Source organism: Columba livia, chromosome 3, assembly GCF_036013475.1.
Source record: "Columba livia isolate bColLiv1 breed racing homer chromosome 3, bColLiv1.pat.W.v2, whole genome shotgun sequence".
Classification (NCBI taxonomy): domain Eukaryota; kingdom Metazoa; phylum Chordata; class Aves; order Columbiformes; family Columbidae; genus Columba; species Columba livia.
In genome coordinates, this window is record NC_088604.1 from 41,763,383 (window position 1) to 41,783,585 (window position 20,203).

The window sequence follows — 20,203 nt, forward strand, 5'->3', positions numbered from 1 at the left end:
ACCTTTTTTGTAAGGTTGAAATATGTATTTACAAATGAAAACGCAGTTCATGAGCTCTGTCTTATCAGCAAAAATATGCAGGAATATGTACCACATTGATAATAATTCTTACTGCTGGCAATCCCATTCAGCCAAGGAGATCAAAGAGTGAAGTAGATCTGACCTTTTAATATTTATAAAAGTGTTTTTCCTTGATGATGCAAATTTAAGACTTAAATGATTTTGAGACTCCTTCCACACTTAAGCACCTCCACAAGTGTTTGCAGAATCATGGCCTTCAGATTCCAGACAAATTGGTGCCTTGTATAAGTACTCATGTTTTTGTTTTCTGCATTAAAGAACTGAGGCAGAGTTTATGAATGACATACTACATTTCAGCTAGCTGAGTTGTCTGCACAGCCCAATGCAGTCGAGAGGAAAATGAACTGGCTCAGCTCTCTCACAATACAGCTCTATAGCAATATAAGCACCTGTCTGCATTGTCCAAGTACCCTAGCAAGCTCACACTGAGCCATTGCACTTCTGCAAGGGATCTGCTAAACCTTTCCACTCAAGAAATATTGGAATCCTCCCTGAAAGTTAGTCAGAAAATAGATATTAGGTGGTATTCTAAATTTTTTAATCCTGTAATGAAACCCGTGACTAAGTTACCTGGGAGCATCTCCCTGTGGTGAACATTAATGTGTAACTTTACAAAGCAGCTGACTTTACAGATGACCACATAATTAATAAAGATGTCTCCAAAGTTTTTCTTCTGAATTCTCAGCACAGTAATTTTAAGGCAACTACAACTCACCTTCAGTGAAACATTCAGATATTTTGGAAAATATTTAATGCTAATATTCTTACCAAAGAGGTAGCTGTCTTCTCCCTAACAATTGTTTTTCTGTTTTGTAGCCTTCTGTCTGTTTTCTTCTACAGTTGTTGCCAACCTGGTATCTAAGATTTAAGAATGGACTGGAAAGGACACATTCTGGGCCAGAACACCCAGAACAAGTAATTGTCAGCAAGCCTGAGCATACTCTTCATACTTAAGCTTGAAACTACTTACAAAGCTGTTTTGCTGCTCTGGAATCGCAGTGTTTCAGTAGTTAAACTATTCTTTCTCATGGAACCCAATCTCATCTTGTGACAGCATTGCTCTTCAGCTTAAGAGGGAAGAAACTCTTTTCTCCCTCCCTTAATCTTACCCTCATGATATGTTTCCATGATGTTGCATCCCTTCTCCATTTTTAGTTTGGTCTTCCATTCGCTTTTAATATCCTGAGTTTGCTATGCCCTGATATTCTTAGCTGTCAAGATGAATTCATCCTACCTGAATCTGAGTGACTAGACACCTACACAATATTTGAGATGGTTGGTAGTAGCAGCTTCAATAGTAATTCTCTAAAATGATTGATCCCTTTTCCATCTTCCTCCCCAAAGAGACCTTTATAGGTGATGTCTCTGGTCTTGCAGTGATTTCTTATTTTTCTCCCAATAGCTGAATGCTTTAGTTTGAGGGCGTTTCACAACTACCTTCCTTTAACTGTTCCTCAGTCCCTTATTCCCGCTACAGAAGAATTCCCTTCATTCATTTACCAGCTCAGAAACCTAATGTTATCTAAAAGCCTTACATAACTTTTGTTTTCTTAATTTAATATATTAACATAATATAATTGAAATTGTTTGAGAAGTCCAGAAACATTAATTTCAAGGCATTGTAGATTGCATTGTTCTAATACTTGCAGTAATATCTCCATTGTGTGATACTACACCCCCCAAGACAGAAGAATACATGCCTAATAAGCTTTGTTATCTTCTCTGAAGCTAATTGCTTCTGTGGCTTTTGCTTCACAATACATTTCGGTTTCAAAAAGTTTCTAAAAACATCCCTCTCCACCACAATTTTTTATCTATACAACATGATGCCCATTCTCACTCTATTTACTAAACATAACAATGCCTCTCCACAGCAGTCTTTCAGTGAAGTTCATCACCAGCCTCATCCTCTTAATAGACATATAGTTCTTTTAAGATCCTTTAGCAGAGGAAGCAACAAAGCCTAGTTTTATGGATTCAGGTCTTGTAGCTGGATTCTCTAGCATATAATTAGGTGTGATGTCTGATTAAAGCTTTTCTCAAAGCTTTCCTCACAATTAGGCCACTCATAATAGCTCTCTCTTGTGAATTCTCTGATGTCTCTGGAGGGTTGCTTTCGTAAGCAAGGTTTGCTTTCAGAAGGGAGACTTTACAGGTCTATTCAAACTATCTAGTTGCCCATTTTGATGACCACTACGTGAACATATTATCCTTGCATCTACTAACATTGTGAAATTGGCTTATATGCTGCTAAGATATGAAGTGTGAAAGAGACAGCCAAAAAGAAAAACAAAGGTAGAGACAGGCAGAGAAGCAGACAAAGTAGTCATTTAAGCCTCATATCCTTAGGAAATCTCTAAAATATCTAATTCTGATACATATCTCCTTCCACTGTGTAGCAGTATACATATGTACCATTTGCACATCCTTAGAAAAACAGGTTCAGCCTTTCACCTTCCATGGAGAACTACAGCAGACAAAACCAGCCTCTGTGCCTAAACCACTGCAACTTCACTTTTAATCCAGTTTCAAGCCTCTTCCTTCTTCCTCAAGCTGTTTTGATATTGTAAGAATTACATTAAGTTCCTTCCATGCAATATTTCTCTTCTTGTCTTACCTACAAAGACTACATTCCCAAAGTGTCCTGCTAAAAATTTGTAAAAATGAGAATGACAGCTAAAAGTTTTTACTAAAGAACAACCATTCCCCAACTGTTCACTCAAACACAAGCTGCTCACAAATAAGCATGCAGCCAAACAGCCATTAAAAAACAATTTTTTAGGCAGCCTATGATACTGTACATTTGGACATCTGCTTGTGTTGGTTCTTAGGCTAGACTCCTAGTCTAAATCAATTTGACCCTTGTGGTGTCCTCAAACAGAAGTATCATCGTGAGCTTTCCATGACAGCATCTGAAAACTGACTCACAGGTGTCAGAGCTTTTCATTCCTGGAGACCAATGGCAGCACCACGTTCACTGACCAACTCCTAAAATCCCTTTCTTGGATACCTTACAGTCTGCCTTGGTTATGACAGCAGGTGGCAGGCTGTCTAACAGCATCTTTTCTCTCAAAGCAATTCTGTGGTGTGAGTTAAGTGAAAGCTTATCTGGCTAGATCTGCCTTAACTCACAGAAGTGCTAAACAACATGCTGCCAGGGACACGCAAGCCAACTACACACCTCAGAGGCAGCAGTGTGTGGATAGAGCTATCTCACTACTACTAAGTGTCAGCATCATGACACTGTATGTGGAATCACAAGCGGATTTTTTTTGTACTGTATTTCTCTGTGAAGTATAGACATGCTTCCTTTAACTAATTACAGAGCCAGCATTAGCTTCAGGGAGCCACAGATCCCTCAGTCCTCTCTCATGAAGATCAGCAGGCTTGTCCTTGCTTGGGTGCATGCTCTGCCACAGCTTTCAGCCCCACAGAAATGCTTTCTTTCCCTGTCCTTAAAGCAGGGGTGTCAAAACAGCCCCTGGTGACAATGAGTTTGACACCCCTGCCTTAAAGAGACTGGGGAATGCTCAAATCTCCCTGAAATCTGCCTTTAGTGAAACTATGGGCCAAATCTTCAAAGGCAGATACAGGGAGTGGGAATAAGATATATAAGGTCACTTTTTCAATCATGTCCCAGGCTTTGTAAACTGTTGTACATTGCTAGAGTCATCCCTGGTACCTTTCCTGCCTCAGGCCTGCTGCTGCATTCCCAGTACCTCCCTCCCACATTTTGGGAGTCATCTTGTGCCAAGAGGGAAATAATATGGGATTATTCTGTTGGAGAGTGTGACTGACTGGTGTGTACACTTGGCTAGACCAAGAGAATGGTCATGGACATATTTCACTAATAAAAATGCAGTTAAAGGTACATACAGATTTAAGCATTTAATACTATGTACTTATTTAAATTCTTGAACCAAGTCTTTTTTTTCATGAATTAAATCAGTATCACATCCCACCACCTGCAAAAAGGCATTGTCTTATTCTCTCGGGATAGTAATCATGTTATGCTGAAAGAGCTATAAACTAATTTAGGAAAAATCTTCTGCTGTTACAGTTCAGTGCATGATCAATTTGGCAGCATTATGACAATTCACACTCCTGTATTTACTGTGAATTTATGTCCTTTTTAGTAGCAATTTCTCCTTAATGAAAACAAATTTTTACAACTAGTATTAGATAAAATGTAAACCTAATTTATATCTAAATTTTGCCCTGTTTCATCACCTTCCCTTCCTTGATTACTCTGAAAGTCCTCCTGCCGAGTTCAATGATGTAAGAGTGAATTCAACATCTTTCAGATATTTGGAGAATAGATAGCTCTTGATTAAAGAGTTCATTCATTATGCTCCACCACACAATGTCTATTCAGGGACAGAATTTTTTTCTACTCAAAAAGGATATTTTCCATGTAATTGAAATAGAAGGCAAGATTCTGTTCATATTTCAAATTATAGGCTGCATAGAACTGGAGCTGATAGGCAAGAGAAATAAGAAAAGCAGGCAGAAGAAATTATGCTCTTCTGATAAGCACCTGCTGAACTACCTTGATTCTGGGGACACATTTTTTAATGAGTCAAATGAGAACTGAATAGGTTTATAGAAACATAGGAGAAGGACACACCATGTCAGGCCAGATGCCCTGCATGAAAGCTTTTAACAAATCGAATGAACATTTGCATGTTTGCAAACATACCTGAATGGAAGTTCAGAGCCCTTCCAAATTCACCTATTGTTTCACATACTATGCTTCATTTTTAAAAAAGAAGTTAGGAAATGAATTCATTAACTAGGTAAAGGTGCTTTGAAAATGTCCTATCTTTAGACAAAAATCCTAAAAACTGCAGATTACAATAGTATGGTAACAGTGCAACATACATTGTCTAGTTTGTTTGCAGTTTTGGGTAAGGAATCTGAAACCTAGTGGATCTAAAAATTAAGATCTTAAAGTTGCCCACACAAGAAAATGCAGTGCTAATTGAAAAAGGTCATCCATCCAAAACTCTTCACTTGCACAACTTTCTTCTCTAAAGTTGTAACAGGTTATGACTTTATCATCAAAGCTCAGTAAAAGAAATCTGCATCACAACACAGCTTCCCCATAAATATGAGAGTTGGTTAGAGCTGGATACAAGTACGGTGGCTTTTATAAAAAAATCAGGTTATGTTGAGCTGAATCAACATCCAGTATTCCAAGCTGTTCTGGATCAGTCTCATGTCAGCAAGATGATACCATGTGCTATCTAGAACTATGTGAATGAAAGGTGTATGTTTTGATATATTTTTTTAAGCCACTTTTTGTTTCTGCCTGAGATGCCATCTTTCTCCTCCCTTTTCTGGCAGAAATCTTGAAATGATGACAAAGCCCTTCTGTTTCATTCTTGGGACGGCAACATTCAGTTGTGCCCACGCTACCCATAAACTTTGAGGTGAGTGAGGGATGTATTCACTCACCTTTTTTCCTGTGAATGTACCACACACTAGATTATCCTGCAATAACACAAGATGCATGTGGCTTAAAAAAAAAAAAAAAAAAAAAAAAAAATCTCGTGGAGAAAATCCCTTTTGTTTCCAAAATTAGTAATATATAAATCTAATTTCACTGGTTATTTTTTTCTGAAATTATGTCAGCATATCTTTTGGTCTTATTTTTTGTTTTCTAAGTCCTTTTGTTTTGATTTTCAATTTATATCCACCTACTTATCTCTTAAGCATATAATTTATGAGTAGAACTGAATTTGCACATGTATAGGTCCCCTGTTGGACAAAGCACATAGTTTGGTAGGCATAAATGGTAATTTAATAGACACATAGCAAGAAAAAATCCCTGCCCATCTGTTTCATTCTTCAGCTAAATATTTTGGAAGGAAGCAATTCACCTTGGCAAGATCCCATAGTAAATCATGAGGAGAATAAATAAGCTTCCATGTATTTCTGTTTGTACTTGCATTGTCTCTCAAGTTAGTGCGATCTACATTCATCTCTTTTAAAACATTTTTCACAGTAAATAAATAAAGCAGCCACTGTTCTAAAAGGCTGTTTTCACAGATGATGCTATAGAATCAAGAACATTTTTGTCAGAACTTAAGAACTGAATTTGGTATCTGGAAGTAATCTGATTTTAACTACACTATCTCTGCCAAATGGAAAGCCACAAATGACCCAGGAAAGACTTTCCCATATTTCAAACTGGGGTTAAACCTGTTTATTTTTTCCCCCTGAGCAATTGCCTCACTGCAAAGTAACTTTATTCTTTCTTCTGATAACTGCGGAGAATATCCTTACACTAACATTTTAGTAGCCACAGTCTGCTGCCATGTTCCCATCTGTTCTCTTTTCTAGATTAAATAAGCCCAAATGCTTCAGAAGTGCTTTTTTCTTTTATTTCAATGTTTTTTTTTTTATAGATCCTTCTTTAAACGTGCTGCCCAAGTTTCAGTTTTTCACCAGCACTTAACAAGGAAGCAGTTGTTTCCTTTATACACTATTCTTGTTAATCTATCACAAAATGAGATACAGTTTTTTATGTTATAACATCCCAGTAGGGATTCATGTTTCATTTGTGATCTGCTATAACTCTCACAGCCTTCACTGCAATATCTCTGACAACTCAGTTATTACTCGTTTTGTACTTACACCTTAGATTTTGCCTTCCTAAATGTTGAACTATACACTTGTGTTTAGCGAATTTTGCCTCCTTAATTTTAGATTATTTCTTCAATCAATTTCAATCAAGAACCTTTGAATTTTGATCTTTCAGATTCTTCCAGAGTGCTTTTAAACAATCCAGTTTAGGAATATCTAGAATTTCAATGAGCTTATTCTTTATTCTGTTATTCAGATCATTAATGAGGATATTTTAACAGCATCAGAAAAAGGTTGAGGAACCCAACCTGAACTGTCCTCCCAGATTACAAATCCTTCTCCCTATGTTGTGTTTCTGTATGTCTTGATATGGTAAAGGCTTTACAATTAAATATGCATTGCATCACACTGAGAAATTAACAGGCTGTTCCGCAAAACTTAGCAGCTAGGACAGGCAAAAATTAATGCAATCTGGCCTCTCTCCTTGGTTACATTATTATTTATTGCTGTGTTAAATTCAGCAGATTTTCACTGATAAAATTCAAATGCAGCTAAAACTCTGAAACTATTCTCATTACTTTCTCTTTGAAGTTATTAATCTGATCAGGTAACCGTATCCTGGGCTGCATCAAAAGAAGAATGACCAGCAGGTTGAGGGAAGGGATTCTCCCCCTCTGCTCTTGTGAGACCCCACCTGGAGTACTGTGTTCAGCTCTGGGGTCCCAGCATAACAAGGACATGGAGCTGTTGGAGTGAGTCCAGAGGAGGGACATGAAGGTGATCAGAGGGATGGAGCATCACTCCCGTGAGGACAGGCTGAGAGAGCTGGGGTTGTTCGGCCCGGCTAAGAGAAGTCTCTAAGGAGACTTTATAGCAGCCTTCCAGTACCTAAAGGACCTACAAGAAAGTTGGAAATGGACTCTTTACAAGAGCATGTAGTAATAGGACAAGGGGTAATGGATTTAACCTGAAAGAGAGTAGATTTAGATTAGGTGTAAGTGAAAAATTCTTTGCTATGAGGGTGGTGAGACACTGGAACAGGTTGTCCAGAGAAGCTGTAGATGCCCCATCCCTGGAAGTGTTTAAGCTTAGGCTGGATGGGGCTTTGAGCAACCTGGTCTAGTGGAAGGTGTCCCTGCCCACGGCAGAAGGGTTGGAACTAGATGATTTTTAAGGTCCCTTCCAACCCAAACCATTCTAAGATTCTATGATAATACAGTGAGCTGGACTGGATGCTGTATTAATCATGTACATTCATCAAAGAATCTGTCCCATGATGTGATGAATATTCTGCCCCTGATTCAGCCCAGAAAATGGGGATATGAATTTAGTAACTGTGTGGTGGTAGGGCTGAAACAGAATGGTCACCCATCACCTGTAAGTTTGCTACATAAAAGGAAGCATTAAAGCTTAGCAAGTGTATGGGCCTAAACCCAAAGCCTATGTAGTTTTCAAGAGCATACTCTTAGCAGAAATGGGAGTAAGGTTGAATGGTTGCAACTATGTAAAGTAACATAGAATTATCTCTCTCAATGTCCCACCATGCAGCAAGGGAACACTTCCAACCTACTACATCCTCCCCCAGCCTTGTGAGAACACGATGCATGTCTGTAACTAGAGAGAAAACACCTCTTCCTGCAGCACCACAGCTCCACACCAGCTCCCTGCCTCCTCCACAGGACAAAGGGCATAGCTTTGAACTGGGAACACAGCAGTTGCAGTGTCACAGCAGCAAAGGAAGAAATGGGACAGTTTTGTGGGATTTTCATTGCTGGTGTAGAAGAATTATAAGCGGAAGGAAGCAACACTAGGTAATCGGGATTTATTGGGTAAGTCGTTACAGAAGCCAGACAGGTTCAAACAGAAGCATCTAGCAGGGAAGCATAAAATGACTAAGAATTTTCTTAGAAATTACAGTTCACAATCCAAAAAATTTGCAATGTTCAGATTATCAGTTCAGCTAGGAAGAAAAAAAAAACAAAACTTCAAGAGAAATAAATAAAACTTTTACTTTTTATATTGTGCTGTCCAAATAGAACTCTTGCATTTTGGTTAAACTATTTCAATTTCTTTTAAAGGAATAAATAATATATGGCCAGTACCTCTCATGCTGTTCCATGGATTCGTTCTGCACACAAGATTTCTAGGGGCATTTAAACATCAACTCTTACTGAAATCAAGAAGCTTGAAAAAAATGTAGGTCATAAGCAATGTAAACACTCAACAGCTGAGTAGATCTGAGCAACCCTGAAGAGATGCCTTTTTCTGAAATTGTTACTACTTTCCTATGTTATTCCATAGTAAGAAGCTAACTATTCTGGCATATCCTCACTTATGTTATCTGGTGTGAATTTGACTGGCTCTCATCTCAATAGACAGCAACAGAGTTGGCTGGAAATATCATTACACAAACTGATTTGGCTTAGGAAAAAAAAAAAGGAGAGGGAGGAAGTTAGGAACCAGCTAGATTCTCAGTAAAGTTGCTTCATCTCACCTAATTTTACCTGCCTTGAGGCTGGGCACATAACTTTACATCCAAGTCCTGTCATCTAGGTTTTCTCCTTTCAAATATCTCCAAGGAATTATTAAGAATATCTGTATCTTAGGTATGTAGCATAAATATATACTTGAAGATGCCTGTCTCTCTCCACTGACTGTAAATGAGGTTTGGATGAATGGCTGAAAGTCTAAATATATAAATTCTGGGCAGTTAAATTAGATGAAGCAAATCCTACCTTAGAAGTCCAGCATGAAATAACATCATTTTGATTTGCACAGACTTTTCAGTGGTGAATGATCAAAGAACTGTTGTAGTGTGCAGGGAGGATTAATGAGTGGAAGGGGAGGGAAAAGGATTATGATGTGAGTAAAACACAGAGTAAATTGGAGAGGAAGATTTTCAGTGGGAATGTTAATTTTCTGGAGCAAGGAGTAGAATCAAGATGTAAACAGCATTTTGCTTGTTAGTTTTGAACAGTGAAAGTGAAATGATTACTTGTACCTAAGGGCCATTTGGAAACTAAGAGAATCCACAATTACCATTATAATGTTTAAGATGAGTCTGAAGTCTTGGAAGAGATTGCAAAATAAAGCATTTTAGATCTGTTTCACCTTGACACCCTATCACATCTTCTGAGTAAAATGGCGTGGGGTTTCACTTTGGATCTCAGACAAATGCAGCATGGGATTTGAATGTTAAAGCGTTCTATTATTAGATATAGTAAAATAGCTGCAGGAAGGCATTGTGCCAACTAACGTACACTCCTTCTGGTGTCTAGAACCAGTTAAGTGTCTTTTCCAGGACCTGCACTGAGTTTTACAGCACTGACTTCTGCCTTTCCTGTATGATCAATGATAAAAGCCAGCCTAATGTTATCATCCAACTTCTGTGTTTATATTTCAGATAAATTAATGGTGATGAAAAGGAAACCTAGCTGTCTTGCTGTACCATTTCTGTTAGGCAAAGTCAAGTTTATCCAAGCTTGTTTTTCCTTGCTGAATTGTTTTTATATTGGCCTTATCTCTAAAAAAACTTTGAGATACAAAGCTGAATGGGTGCAAATCCATCCACAATTTGTACATTTCCTCCAGACTTATAAAAATGCAAACAGCTGCAAGCCATAAAGAGCAAGCCCATTTTGAAGAGCTATTTAAAAAGTATGAGTGATAGCATCCTTCATATGGCATATGAGGCAGTAAACACATAGCAGTTGATTTTTGTGTACTTCACTTTTAAATTGTGAAGCGTTCTTCCTGAAGAGATGGTTTCCATTTTATTCTCTGTGCTCTGAAGTCTATGAGAAGTTATACTGTCTGATGGGCATTCGACTTTTAGTATTTCTTCTTGTTTCCTCTTTAACTTAAAATAAAGGTAATCAATGGGGAAAACCTGTATATGGGAAAACATAATTCCAACTACATTAAAATAAATACTATAATCCCGATTTAATTATTTTGGTTGAAAGGAAGTAATTATAGCTACTTCTAACTTAAATGATTTTAAAATTTCTCATTGTTTTAAAGGTGGATTTATGAATAAAACATCAGAATTCTAAAAACAGCCTGGCTTTTCAGTGCTGAGAATGAAGAGCAAAAATCACAAATTAATCAGTATGTTAGAATTTCACCTGATGTTTTATGGGCAGAAGCATTACAGCTAGATTAACATCTGAATCACTTTAACTGTATGGGTAGCCTTGAGAACGACATGAATATTTTGAATTGGCCTGATTTAATTCCTAGCTTTCAGTTTAAAGCAGAGTGACTTTTCATGGTCCCATTTCATTTCAAAATTGTATCTTTTTAGTAGGAGTAGTTACAAGTCGATTGTTAGGAGGGCAAGTTATATTAAGTTACTGTTAATTAGAAAGTACAAAAGACAGCACCAGTGCCCTTTCAAAAAAATTACTAACCCTAGAAACAAGCAGGATTAGGGTTAAAATGAAGTTTCTTTTCTTTCCCTTTCCTGGAAGACATGGTGGTTTCTATTTATTTGATCTCGGAGAAGCCTGAGTGCCCTCAGCATTGATTGACTTCCAGATGAGATAAGATGAGATACAGGCATCCAACAGCTCACAAGATGAAATCCTTGAGAGCATGTGGAAATAAATCTCTCCATCACTCTGCTATGAGTGTGCCTGTGGGAGTGAGGAAAGGTGTAGGTTGCAATAAACTGCACTGAAGGCTCAGGATTTCTGAACTCTACAGAAAGAAAATGGAGCTGCTCTGAGATACAAAACCACACTTCACAGAGGCCCCTTGTATGGCCATGCAGAGTCCATCAGGTCTGCACCAACACCCTCAAAGCCCATGGCAAGGTCCAAACAGTGGAAAGGAAAAGCTAATTCAAACAGAAAACTCAACACAGCCACGTTTTATATTATTTTCTGGTTCAGTGTTAACTACTGTCATTGCCACTTGTTGCTTTGCATTTCACTTTCAGTACCCACACATACATGTCCTAAGTAGCGGCTTCCTGCTTGCAAAAACAGAGTCTGCAACTAATTCTATCTGCCCTCAAGCACCTAATGTTATTGAATTTAACAATGCATGTATTAAAAGAAGTAAATGTGGGGTCTAAACAACATCCCATGATGCAGTTCCCCAGCTTATATATATTACAATCTTATATATTTTGTGCGTAAGTCTAAATAGATCTCCTGTCTACATACAATTCCACTTTAGAGGTTACTCCCTGCCCATTGGAGAGTGTAACGAAAAGTGAAGCCACAGAAAGCATTCAGATTTTCTTTGTAAATTTCCCTCTCAAGCACTGGCAGGAAATTCCAAGGAGACAGAGTGAAGTAGCTCCCAGTTCTGAAGACACTATCACAGCTTATTGGAAAGTTGTGTATTGGAACAATCCAGGGGCTGCCCAACAGGGGAAACTCATTTCTTCTGATGCAGCAGGGTTTTTTTTCAGGTGAAGTCACCATAGAGGCATGAACACCAACCAAAACTGTGCAGAGGCACCTCCTTTCTGCTGCAGCCACGTTGGGTAGTACAATCAGCAGCTGGACACTCACCAGGCAATCCCTGCTCTGATTTGGAGCCAGGGTGAGATTTCACCTCCCAGCTTCCAGGTGAGAGGCCCAGGTGTGCTGCCATTCAGGTTGGGCCTGGACATGATTTAATGGCCGCAGAGGCGAGGCAGGATCCTTTCCCTAGAGCGCATATTCTCACATAACCTTTCTGCTCACCAAAAAGCAAGTAATACACAGACTCCTCTCACCCACCCCTCCCATCAAGTAATGTCTCCATTCTGTGATAAAACTTCATCCTTTTGTCCTCAAATCTCCATCCTGTCCTTTTCTGAAATGGTCTGTGCTTTGTCCTGTGCGGCAGGGGACCTCAGGGTTTCTGTCTGATTTTCACGCACTCCTTTGGTCTGTGAGGGATTTCTGCAACGCAGAGTTTCAAGACCAAACAACAGAAAGGAGAAGGAAAAAGAGGAGGAACTGCTAGGCAGTGAGGGAGCTGCCCACTCAAATATGAGATGCTTCTTTTCCCCCTCCCTGCTCCCAATCCCATTTTGTCGTAGTGAAGAGATCAAGCATGAGAACAGCAACAAAGGAAGATTACTGTATTCAGTAAAAGGAAGGCCTCCACTATGAGCAGGGCTTTTACCTGGTATCTAATTCTTACCTGACATTTCCACTCATCTGCTTTTCCCAAATATGAGCCAACTAGGAAAATAAATCTCTCATTTGGCATAAAATGCAGACTTTGTATTGGCTTATTTTTCAATGAGAAACATGAAAATATGCTCATTTCAGTTAAACCCACATGCATCTTCTTTTCCTCCTTTTTTTTTTTGTTCCTAACTTTTAATTTTTCAGTTTGGCTACTGAACCGAAAAATCAATTATTCACACAGCCCAAGCAAAGAGTTCAAGAGTTGTAATTAACAAATGTAGCAGTTCATTTGAACATATCCGAATTCTTCACCTACATTTCCAAAACGCAAAAAGCTTTCTTTGTGGAATGCATGTATTGCACAAGTCAATATTCAACAGATCCTTTATTGTGCAAGCACATATAAACATTTCTCTGAGAAATAAAAAACTTAGGAGTCCCCCAAACACATCTCAGTCCAAAAATCCTTATACATATCTAATTTCTATTTGTCATTACAATAAAATTGTCAGCACTATTACTAGGAAATAGTCCTTAGTTCTAAAAAGATGAGGGACTATGGCAACAACGGCAAATAAGGGTAAGCACACATTTTTTATTTATTGACACAGTTTTCTTTACTGTTTTGTTGATTTTCTGTGTCAAGCAGCTAAGTAGGAAACCCCTGGCTCCTTTCTTTTTTATTCTCTGTGATGCTTTAATACCAGAATATCACTGTGGAGCTTTCTCAGCTGGACCTCTGCTTCTCAAGGCTCAAATGGTAACATCACTTCAAGAATTAAACATACTGTTCCACAGAGGTATTGTAGGATGCCCTAACTTCCATACCTTCCATTTATGTAGATGCAGGTGTAGCAGTTCCTCCAAGGCATGGTCCCATGTCCAGAAATATAAACGAATAGGAAAAGTTTCACTTAATCATGTAGGAAAAAGTTATAACCAAAAGCAGCTGTCTACATTCACCACTGTGGTGCTGGTTTTGCAAACATTTTATGCTCAGACTTAGTGTTGTATGAGAAAGCAGTTAGTTCATTTAATCTGGGACCATTTAATGTTTCAAAGTTAAGCAGATGCTTAATTGCAATATTCATGGGGCAGTAACAATGCCTAAAGTTAATGGTCTCTGACAGTATTTATTATAATCCTTATTTTATGTCTTTTTTTCCCCCATACATGATTATAGTCAATGGTTTCTTAGAAACCCAGCAATTTCTTAAGACAAACTGTTCCATCCTATTTCTTGAAGTAATCAATAGACTAGGTCAAGCAAGTGTTAGGTAAGTACAGCAAAGAATCTAATTGGACTTATCAAAAAGTTCTTTGTCTCCCTGGCCAGCCAGCTCACCGTGCAAGTGTGTTTTGTGGCACCTTTCTCAGCCCTGACCTCTCATTGTCTAAACTGGAGGGGTCTTCTTCCACTCAGTGGTACAGACTTTGTTTTAATGGAAACTGGGATCATCATCTCTATAGAGGGTGGTTTATGCCTCTCTCCTTTTCCAACAGGGAGTGAGGTTGCAGCTTGGATGTGTATCTGCTCTTAAGAGCTGTGAACCTGTCCCAGATCCCACAATACTCACATAATGAAGTGTTAATTATTTTGGTAAGTGAGAGTCGTGGTGATTCTCTGGTACAGCCAGTCTTTTATCTCCCAACCACATCTCATGCCATCTTGGTTTTTAAAAGGTTCTGCGAAACCTCAATATGTTGCATAATTGTGTTAATGATAATGCAAAAATTAAACCTTGCCATTTCTGAATTTAGAATCTAAGCAGCCTAATACTTAATGGCTTATAAGCTTTGACATTTCATAGGTCTACTGGGACCCTTATGAAATACCCATCTTCATTTCTGAAACTCAGCTGAATATTTTACTGCTATTCTGCATTAACATTTGGTACTATTTGAAGGTTTTCTCAAAGGATTTCAAAGGATTTCTGGTAGGCTGCACATATAATTCTTCCTCCCCCATCCTTGTGTTTTATAGCTGTAGTATGGATAGGCTGCTTATAACCAATGAAAGGTTTACACTAAAGGACATAGCATCATAAAAAGTAATGAGCTAAAATTCAGAATTCCTTACTGGATAGAATCAAGTGCCTATAGCCACTAAGTAATTACTCCAATGCAAGACATTAAGCCAAGCATTCTAAGAGCTCTTTCTTGTAGCAGCTGCTAAATGATTAATATCACATTGGTAGATTTCACAGGAGAATTTGCTAAATAAAGGAAGGTTCAGTGTATACCTAAAGTTTAAATGCCACACAATTTGTTTCAGAATCAACACACTATATTGCATATTTCATGGTTCCAAGAGGAGTGCAGCATTCATTAAGAAAATACAGATGGTCTTCAGATAGCTAACAAGATTTCACACTCATTTCATTTCTCCCTGCTGTGAAACCTAGAGAGAAAATAACAGTAACAATGAACTCACTATGGCTGAACCTCAAGGCTCATTTCTGCCAAAATATTATAAAAATCCTGAACTGATGTTAGCAGTCAAATTCCACCAAGTTTAACAGTGCTAAACTATTCACAGCACTTTGAAGTGTTTCCTCCTTTTCTCCAACAGTATTTTTCTCACTTTAAGAAAATCCAGCACTTTTTAAGGGCGAGACTGCTGATTTACGATGGGCCCTGAGCAGTCAGCAGCATGTGGTTGTACTGCCCCAGGAGCCCAGCAATCTGAATCTTGAGACTCAGAGAATGAGAATTCAATCCTTGGTGGTTGTTTTGCTTTGGGAGAAAACAACCAAATCAGCATGTTAGTCACAGAGACTCTCCCTTCCCCTTCCATCAGCTGCCCCACGCTAATGCAGTGTGGAGAGGAGAGAGTCATGAAGAGATGAAGCCCTGGGCATCAAAGAGTCTAACCCCCCCCGCTGCACTTCTCTGCACAGCAAGACCTAATTGTGCCCAAAATCTGCATTCAGCATATTAATATCCCATGGAATTTGTGGAATACAACAGATAACAAGCATGTTTTGCTGGTCTGAATCCGCTCAGAAATAATTGATCTATCTGACAGTTTTGCCTGACTGAATTTCAGGATTTCTTCCCACATTATTTCTGCCTGCAGTAAGAGAATATCTGATGAATGATGCAGGTATGAACACTGAAAAACAAACTCTTCATCAGAATTTACATCAGGAAGTTAGCTTTACCTTCACCTGACACTCTAAAGAGCATTCTGCCTTCTGCCTCCAGCGTCCATGTTGGCTTCCCCTTTGCTATTCTAATGCATTATTTTTCTCCTGGAGCATCTATGAATAAGGAAAAATATAAGCACAGAGTAGTACAAATACCTAGATGCATTACACATGCACGTTAAGATAGATATGTATTGATTCCATATCACTGCCCAAAAAGACCTTCTACATTAAAACAATTGGAATGTCTAAAAAACTCCAAAGAATTAGAAATTTTGTTTGTTAAACCAAAGTCTGTTCCTCATGCTCAATTAAATCTATGCTGTATTCACATAGTAGGATGCAGCAGTGGACCCACATAGAAGCACTCCACAATTGTGTGAAAATACTGGCTTAAGGTTACAGTTTCTCAAATACAGTTTGGTCTTATGCTTGCTCTCAAAACTGGGGAGTTAACCATTATTCATGTTTTCAGTAAACAGCTTGTAATCTGCCTCATTTCAGAATCTGATGGATATTTTGCAGACAGCACTGAGCTTGTTCTGCTTGTACTTGGAGATGGCTGGATGCAATGAAGGTGTCATCCAGAAACCATGCAGCTTCACTAGGCAGCACGTTGTTCTGAGCCAGGCTTACAATTCTATTACTAATATATTACTAATATAGTACTCCAAGCATGGTGCCTTCAGTTTAAAGCTGGCCAGCATCCTGTTGGCTTTAAGTACAAGTGGAACAAGTGTCTGTAAAAGTATAAAAATACATTTGTAAAAGTATATATAGGAATATTGATAATCAAACATGGTAAGCCACTATGTCAGGCTGCAGGCTTTTACTGATATTTTAAAATTCCACCTGGGGCTTAAGTTTAGGGCTATAGCTGTCATACAGAGCCTTACTCATGCAAATGTAGAACTTGTATTGCGGATGAGTTTCCACACAAAAACAAAAAACATAATCAGTGTTTACTTAGTATGTTTTCTATTACAGTGCAGTGGCTGTCTGTACATTGCTGGGCTGATGGCCACATTTGTACTCATCTGCCTCCAGGAGCATTCTTGTAGTAGTTTTGCACGTTTATCTCAGGAAGCAGGAGATTTTCCAAAATGTGACACAGATTTTATTTAGTCTCTGCATGGACCTTGCAGGTCTGGACTCCGTTGACATGGACCAATGGTTTCGGTAGACAGATTACTGATCTGGTCAGCTATGTCAGCTTCTATGTTTTACTGTAAACCAATGTGTAAATCCTGTATTCTTACCATGTATTTCCATTTCACCACCATACATTCAGACTGAAAGACAGAAGAGCTACTGTAGACTTTCTTAATACTTGATATACACTAATCATGGTTATTATGAAGCTGCTATAGAGATACAAAACCCTGTCTTCAAAACAATATTCTGTAGTATTAATGGAATATTTCATATATAAGACATGTATATATTTGTGATATGGTTCAAAATTTTAGTGAAACTTTATAACATACCTTTACCTTTAAAGGTTTCTACTCAAATTAAAGCAACTATACTAGACTAGCAGGAAGATAGAAAAACAAAATTTAAAATAACATCTAAATACAAATATTCAGAGAATTCTTCACTGGTTACAGTGAATCACATTTCCTGACACTTTTGCTCACATTTGCTCCCTAACATTTACACGCAAGAATACTTTGAAAAAAAAATTAAAGCTGCATTGATGAAACATGCAAGGTTATTATATGTCTAAGAGTATAAGTACTGCCTTTGATTTTTTTTCCAGTTTCTTTTTGATTTTTTAGTTTGAATAGCCTGAATGTGAAGAGAGCTATTAAAATGACACCCATAATTCTTCTTAAAACTCTTAAAAATCTCTGAAGCTTTCTTTTCTTTGTCTGGTGTATCAAAATGCAGCATGACCTGAATGATTGACTTTTAGTCTGATTACTCATGTGGGCTTCCAACACTAACGTTGCTAAAACCTTTCGACCTCATCATGCTACAGTTTAGTCTCCTTCCACACTTTGTTCTGATCTAGATGTAAGAAAAAATCTTTCAAAGAATAAAACATCCCATCATTTGTAGCCATGTCAAGAGGTCATTTTGTTAAAACTTTGTCTTTTCTCATGGAGCCATGACAGGCATTGTGTCTTTGTTAAAAGGAAATTGAGACCAAGAATGAAGCCAGAACTGCCATAGGAAATCTGGTGTTTTAAAGTGAACCTGTCATGAATTCTAAATGTGACTAAATGAAATCACCCTCAGCCTTTCCTGCTTATGAAGCACTCCGATTGCCTAGCAAAATATGTAGCTATGCTCAACAGGCTTTTTCAGCAGTTTTTTCTTTGCACTCAAAACACACACTCATCTCATTATTGCAGTAAATGTTCTTCTGAAATCAACTAAAATTCTAAAAATAAAGTAGTTTAATCTTAATAAACCCAGATAAAGCAGAGTATCCCCACTTCCAACTCAGCCATAACTCAACTCTTAGAAATTAGCCTATGAAAAATGGCATAGAAGTGGCCTGGAATAAAGCAAGTAAAGTCAATAGATTTTTCAACAGGAACTTTATGTTACTGTAATTTCCACCAATCTGAAAAAGAATAATAAAAGATATTGTATCATGTCAAATTTTTTAATCTAGCTGTTGTGTATTTGGCTAGCTCAATGTGTTCATCTAATATTAGATTCACTAATATTCACTATTCAACTAAGAGTGCTTGCACAATTCTTTATTAGAAAGCCTGAAATAATTACCATACAAAATGACTGCATACGTATGTTCCTGGTTTTCCAGCTTTTTAACAGAAGAGGTATATTGAAGTGCAGGATAAATTAACAATTTTTTTGAAAGACAGTGTGGTTAAAGATCATGCATAGATGTGTCAACAAATAATAAAGCTATTAACCTCTTTCATAGAAGTCAGTTTTTCTGCTGTGATATCATCTGTGCATTTTTATTAGGGCAGTAATCAAGTTATTGGTACTAGATTACAAATGCTGTATGCCTCATATGGCTAACTTTTTTTAATTATAATTGACTAAATATAACAGTTTGTATGACCATAGCAATAAACGTCTGGATTATATAACTAAGATCATGAGTATGAAATTCAAAACTGCTGGTAAAGAACATATAATTTACACATCTAATTCATTCTCCCTCTGTTTTCCATGGGCATGAGTATCACATACTACACGTGCTGTCATGCCTTCTCTTTTTTTGTATCCAGGAAACTCACGTTGTCCAATGTAAGTAGACTGTAGCTTGAAATAATTATGTTCAGGAGGCTGCTCATCACTATGCTTTCTTTTTTTTTTTTTGTTAAGAGCACAGAAACAGAAACTGAGCCATCCTGAAATTTCTCAGAATGACTCATGACAGTGTGAAAGTATATTATATTCTCTTCATCTATAGAACTGGGGGTAGTGATATTTACATTGTCTGTTATTGTTTATGAAGCATTTTGAAGAAGTAAAGTGCTGTCTCATGCTGACTCCTTCTTCTATGCCACAAAAGTGTTTCACATTTACTTTTTTCTGGAGCAGTATTTCCCACACAGATGAAACTTTGATTGTCAAAGTGTTCCACTGATATAGTCCCTACTATTATTACTAGGTTAATAAATGTGTGATGCTGCTGTTACAAATAAGAACACAATCTTTGGCAACAATACTATCCTGAGTGTCACCGCATACATATTTTTACCTAGCATGAATATTTTCTTGTTATGTGATTTAATTATTTTGCTGTGCTTTTGTTTACATTTTTAAGAAGAATCACAAAAAGGGTACATAAAATTGGTGTGAAACCACTAGAACACTGCATAGCATTTTCAAGCACATATCCTTAACTGCAACACATTACACAGTGTAAAACACAGTTGCAGAACTGGCAGTAGCTGCACCATCTTCCCAGAAATTATGTAGGCTGTCTCTTTGTCCCAGCAGATGGTATTGCTATGACCCACTGTTCTTATGTTCAGGAAGCCTAGGGAATAGAATTCTCAATCTGAAGAATTCCAAAAGACTGTAACCAAAGTTTTTCGATCTTAATATTAGCCTTAACATTAAGAATTATGGAATTGTCTAAGTGTCTTGGTTTTCAAAGACTGGGCAAAATTGCCATTAAAGTCCAGCCCATCTGGAAATCCTGACAGTTACATAGGTGCCTTAGCAAGTATTAGAGGACTCAAGCAAAAGAATTTGAAGGGAAAAAGTGTTGTGTGTTACTGCAAAACAAGAGCCTGTATAAGAGCCTGAAAAAGC